Source organism: Gavia stellata, chromosome 32 (assembly GCF_030936135.1).
Source record: "Gavia stellata isolate bGavSte3 chromosome 32, bGavSte3.hap2, whole genome shotgun sequence".
NCBI classification, from domain to species: domain Eukaryota; kingdom Metazoa; phylum Chordata; class Aves; order Gaviiformes; family Gaviidae; genus Gavia; species Gavia stellata.
This window is the reverse complement of record NC_082625.1, coordinates 6,045,017-6,050,902: the sequence shown is the minus strand read 5'-3', so window position 1 is coordinate 6,050,902 and position 5,886 is coordinate 6,045,017.

Here is a 5,886-nt window from a genome sequence, read left to right as displayed (position 1 = left end):
CCGCGGCCCAGCCGGGAGGGCCGCTCCCGCCGCCGCCTATCAGCGGCCGCCAGAGCCCGCAGGAGGCGGGCGCCGCGCCAGACCCATCAACGACACCCAATAGGCGGCGGGCGCGCCTCTGACTGGCGGGCGGCGCTGCCCAATCGAAGGAGGGCAGCTGGGGAGGGGCGGTGCTTGAGTGCCTGAGCCGGGACCCTGCGAGACGAGGCGGTGCCGGGGCCCAGGTGGGGGCGGGAGGGGCGGGGCTTTGGCGGATGGGCGGGGCCTGGGGCGGGGCTTCGGCGGGGGCGCGCAGCGCCGAGCACCGCCCGGCCGCGGGGCGCGGGGGACGCGGGGACGCGGGGGACGCGGGGACGCGGGGGACGCGGGCCGGGGGTCAGCGCAGCAGAGAGGCCAAGGGGTGGAAGGCACGGCGGGGAGTTCCCCTAAAAGCACCCCACGCCGTGCTCGGCTGCAGTTCAAAGCCATGGCGCTCTGCACGCCCCTGCATTGCTTTTCAGGTGTCCCCGGGCTGGGACAGATCCTGCCCCACGTAGTGCTCAGCGTCTCACCTTCCTGCGCTGGATACCAGCTGAAAAAGCTGCTCTGGCAAAACCAGCCCTGCACGGTGACACAACTTGTTCTAGGCAAACATTTCCCCTTTTTTTTTCCTGGCATGGTTTGAAGCAATTTCCTGAACGAATCAGTGATAACAACAAAAGGCTGTTTCGCCACTCGGAGAGGGCCGACGGCTGCATTTGCTCCGAGCAGGACGCCCTTCGCCTTCCCGACGGCAGAGCCGCTGCAATCCCTCCCGCGAGCATGGCCCAGGCTGCAGGGCCAGCCTCAAAGAGCCGCTCGGAAAGCCCAGGGATGTCCCCGCTGCTGCGGTGACCTCCCTTCCAGCCGTCGCCCTGTGCAGCGTGCCCCCGCGCAGCGTGCCCAGCGTCACGTCCGCTGGTTTAATGTGTTTGATTTGTGGCTGTGACAAACCCTCATGAGGAAGATGACGGCTCCCTCCCTTCTCTCCCTGGGATGTGCGGGGAAACTCGCTCGGCTCATTAAATGGGTTTCTCGCTTCCCTGGGCTGCGTTCAGCACGGCTCGCCTGCCCTACTTTCCCCGGAGGAGCCTTTAGCCGGCTAAAGGATTAGTGGGTCTCCAGTATCACACGGGAGCAAGGCTGAGACAGTGGGGAGGAAAAAGATGGCTTTGGACTTATTTTTGCCAGCCTTGGGAGATGCTCAATGCGTGAGCGGGGTCAGGGAAGCGGGAGTTGGTGGTTCAGACCCTCCGGGCTGTGCGGCGCTGAGCTGCCCTTGGCTTCCCCCAGACCCCTGAACACCTTGGGCAGGCGGGATCGTGGTTTTGAGGGGTTCCGTTTCCCAAATAGAAGTGCTAATAAATGTGTGGGAGCGTGCGAAGAGGCAGCACCCAGGCTAACTGTCGGCGGGGGTGTCCAGCTCCTGCTCGGTGAAAATCATTCTTATTATGAACCAGGCTCTGAAAATGGGGTGAGAAACAAAGCATACTGCAAACCCATTGCAATCCCACTGCCGTGCTGGGAAACTGTGTCTGGGCATCCCCATTGCATGTCAGGCAATGGAAGCGGCTGGGAAGGAAAGCCAAAAATTCATAGAACTGGGGGGCTGGGGAAGATGCCAACTCCAACCTAGCAATGGGTCAGGCCAGTTGCTCCTCTCTGGCAGACAGCGACTGCTGAAGAAGCAGGGAGGAAATCTTTCTTTCCACCCTTTCTTTGCAGTTTTGGTGCTCAGCGTGGGGCATTGGACTTTTCAACTTTCCCATACCGGAGTTTTAACAACGAGGATCTGCAGGAAGACATTACCCCTTTTTCTCCCATTGATGCTGTTCATATCCCTGCAGGACCACAGCACGTGGCCCCGTTGAGCAATGACTGGAGCACGCCCAGGGGTGTCGAGCATCCAACCCATGAGTAGTTAAATAGCATCAGCAGGAGCAAAGCTGGAACATGCTGGATGCAGAATCTCCTGGGAAGGGGAATTATCCAATGCTGAGTTTCCCACACCTGATAATGCCACATCCAGCGAGCAGCTGGGTGAAAGGAGGGAGAGGAGGGTGGCTCCTTGCTAGCTTTGCAAGTGAAGCCTTCGCTGCCCTCACTTTGTTCTGGTTAAAATGGGCTCAGCAGAAGTAAAACATCTTATTTTCATTATTGCACGTAGCTTAATTGGTTCTGAACTGAATATTGGCTGGGGGGGGGGTAAAAAAACCCACAAAGCTATTTTTTTTATTGGTTTGGATGGAAATCACTTTCTTCTTTTCTTCTTCCAATGCCTGGGAATTGTTGCCATAAGTTTTAAAGAACACTATGTGATGGCGGTATCCTTGTGAGTGCCGTGTCCAGCTCTGAAATCCCCTGGGGTAGCGAAGATGATGACTTGGTGTTAGATGAGGGATGCTGCCCCAGGGCGATGTGGAGTGCAGTGTGAGGCTCGAGCCCCTCATTCTTCATCCTCAGGAGTCCCCCAGGTTCCTGGTATGTTTTGCATTGGAGAACCGGTGTTGTGTGACCAAAACCAGCCACGTGTCACCGGTTGCTAACAGGGCAATGCATTTGCAGACCCTTTCTGGAAATCCCATGTGTCCTCGAATTGCGGCCATCAAGCTTCAGGCAGCACAGGTCCTACAAACCCTAAATATTTTCTTAAACTATGCTGGGGCACACACCCTTAAAAGCAGACAGGCCTATGCCATCTGCTTCTTTTTTTTACATGATAAAAACTTGCTCAGAACTGTCACCCAAGATGCTGCCTCTTGTCCTGGGTGCCGCAGCCCCTGCAGTGCCCCAGGGCGCAGCTGCCTGCCTGGGATGCTTGAGCCAGGAGATCCTCTTCCCACCCTCTTAGTGGGATCTGGTCCTCTGGGTGTCTGTGAGCACCCTCAAGGGAGCCGCCCCAAAATACTCTGCCTGGGAGGTGTCCCTCGTAAGGGGAGGGGTGCTTGCAAAGCCGTGCCAGACACGTCCACGGGAAACTCGATTTGTGCTCAGTGCTGCTGAGCTCCAGCAGAAGAGCTGAAGTTACTGGGAGGACTGGGAGAGTCCTGGTGCCCCAGTGTCCATCAGTCACCCCAAGGCCTTTGGAGTGAGGGATGGCTTTGACAGCGCGGCTCTCGCTGGCGCTGATGAGGGAGGGGTCGGGGGCTGGGCCGGGGGTGCCTGGGGAGTGTTGGTGGGTGGAGAACCCGCCTCGTTATTAATTTGCTGCTTCTTGGCTTTGCACCAGGTTTCAGAGTCAAGCGGGAGTTTGCCTTTTTCGTTTCCTCGTGGTGCTCTGTGACGGCCGCCCTGGCAGCGGGGGCTCGGGCAGTGCCCCTGGCTTTCCCCCTCCAGCATCTCAGTGCCGCCGGTGCGGGGGCTCAGCCTGCCCACCTGAGCCGCTGCAGCTCTGTGTACGCGCAAACACCTTCCCTTCTTGCCAAACTTTGCAAAGAGCGATCTGGATTCCGCTGTTGTTTAAAAAAGGGCTTGAGGCCCCACTGTCGGATCGCCCAGCGGTTGTTTCTGTCATTCAGAGACAGGTTGGATTTGAGGGGGGCTCTGTGCAGCGGGTCAGGGCTCTCCTCCCTTTCTGGGGCCACCAAACGCAGCCGGGTCGGGACGTCAGTACCTGATGTGCAGTGTCTTCTGGATCTAACGGTGCTCTGAGAGAACCCCCGGGTCCAAAGCAGCTGCCGTTCAATCTGCTTCTACTGATGAGTCCGAACTCGACACCGAGGCACGCGCCAGCCCTGCCTCACCCCGCCGGACCGCAGCCCCCGGCTGTCCCGCAGCGTTTCTGCCCCCGAAAAACCCTGTCCCACCATGTCCAGACCCCGCAGCCTTTAGCCACCCGGCACGTGCCGAGCTCGGACCCCATCCCTGCCTTCGGCACAGCCCATCCAAGCACGCAAGACGAGCGGCAGCCCTTCTTGCCGGCTGCTCGAGGAGGTTTTGCTGGGAGGACGCGAAGCCCTGGGTGGACCGTCAGGCCGGGAGCTGTTGGGGGGCCACAGGCTGGCCCAGCACGGCACGGCCCACGCGGGAGCCGTGGCCTGGTTTGGGGAGCAGAGGCATTTTGTAATCCGAAGGGTATTTGTGCTTCGGGCAGCGCACGGTGCCTTTTCTCTGGCTGTCGCTGGAGGGAGCTGCCCCATCCTTCCCTGGGCTCCCAGATGTCACGACAAGCTGCAGTTCAAGTAGTTGTTAAAAATGAAGGAGCTGGAGGATTCCAGGGGGATTTCAGTTGAAAACAGAGACCCAAGGCTGGCTTCTTCTGCAGAGGGACCTTGGAAGGGCCCTGGGATGCCACACGCTTTGGCGTGGGACCTATGGTCTGCGGGCATGAGGTGGCATTGACACCGATGGGCCGTGGAGACTTGCATGGCAGAACAGGGCGAGACCGAGACACAGAATCACAGAATCGCTAAGGTTGGAAAAGACCTTTAAGATCATCAAGTCCAACCATCAACCAACCCCTACCATGCCCACTAAACCATGTCCCGCAGTGCCACGTCACAGAATCACAGAATCACAGAATCACTAAGGTTGGAAAAGACCTGTAAGATCATTAAGTCCAACCATCACCCCAACCCCACCATGCCCACTAAACCATGTCCCGCAGTGCCACGTCCACACGGCCCTTGAACCCCTCCAGTGATGGTGACTCCACCACCTCCCTGGGCAGCCTCTGCCAGTGCTTCACCACTCTCTCAGGAAAGAAATTTTTCCTGATATCCAGCCTAAACCTCCCCTGGCACAACTTGAGGCCATTTCCTCTTGTCCTATCACTTGTCACTTGGGAGAAGAGACCAACACCCACCTCACCACAACCCCCTTTCAGGTAGTTGTAGAGAGCGATGAGGTCTCCCCTCAGCCTCCTCTTCTCCAGATTGAACAACCCCAGCTCCCTCAGCCGCTCCTCATAAGAAGAAAGCAGCAGCTGTAGTTCCTGGGCTAGGCAAGATTTGGGGCGTTTAGGCTTCCGCTGGCTGGTGTTTGGTACCGACTGGCGTTGTCCTCTGGGCACATCCATTAGATGCTGAAGATCAAATGCACCACAGGGGAGCAAACCCCAGATCTGCCAAAAAAACCCCTGGCAATGAATAAATACAGCGTAGCTCCTTCACCAGTTTCTATTTGATGCATAAAAACCACCGTAGTCTAATCACTTTAGCATCCAGACTAAAACACGGCACTCCAGTATCTGCTGGTGCACCCGGGGACTAAGCAAGCTTTGAATTAAGCAAATGGAACATTAAAAATGTATTTCTGAATGCAAGAGTGAGCAGATACATAGCACAGAGACGGGTATAATGGGCTGTTTGTGCAATTGTGCTGGGGGCTATCATTAACCCCAGGTTTTTCCCCAGGGAAGGAGGACAGACACAGGAGCTGGGGCCACATTTAGGTACAGCAGGTATTTATACAGCTGCTCAAGAGGATTAGAGCAGTCCCTTGTCTCTGCCTTCTGCAATGAGCAATTTTTGTCCCTCTTCCTTGGCCAGCTAAAAAAGCACTTGCTATTTTCTCCAGCTCCAGTATCAGGCCACATGTCTGGGATTGGGAGCACGGCTGGAGTTTACCCCCATCATCTTCAAGGCTCCCACTCCAGCCCCAGCCCATTTCAGTCCTACATATGTAATCATGCCCTGGAAGTTGCAATAAATGCTTTTGGTATGGTATGAGCAGGTAAAAGGCTACTACTTACTGGGGCTTGTTCTGATCAGCGCTGACTTTAATACGTCCAAATAATCCAGATCTCAGCCTCTGCTCTTGTTTAAGGAGTTGGCCCAGAGTTTTCCAGCCAGCTACAAGGAGTATCTCCCTGGTGCAAAGGTCTGCTGTCAGGGAATAAGTAAAGCCAGCTCATCGTCACTTGTAAAC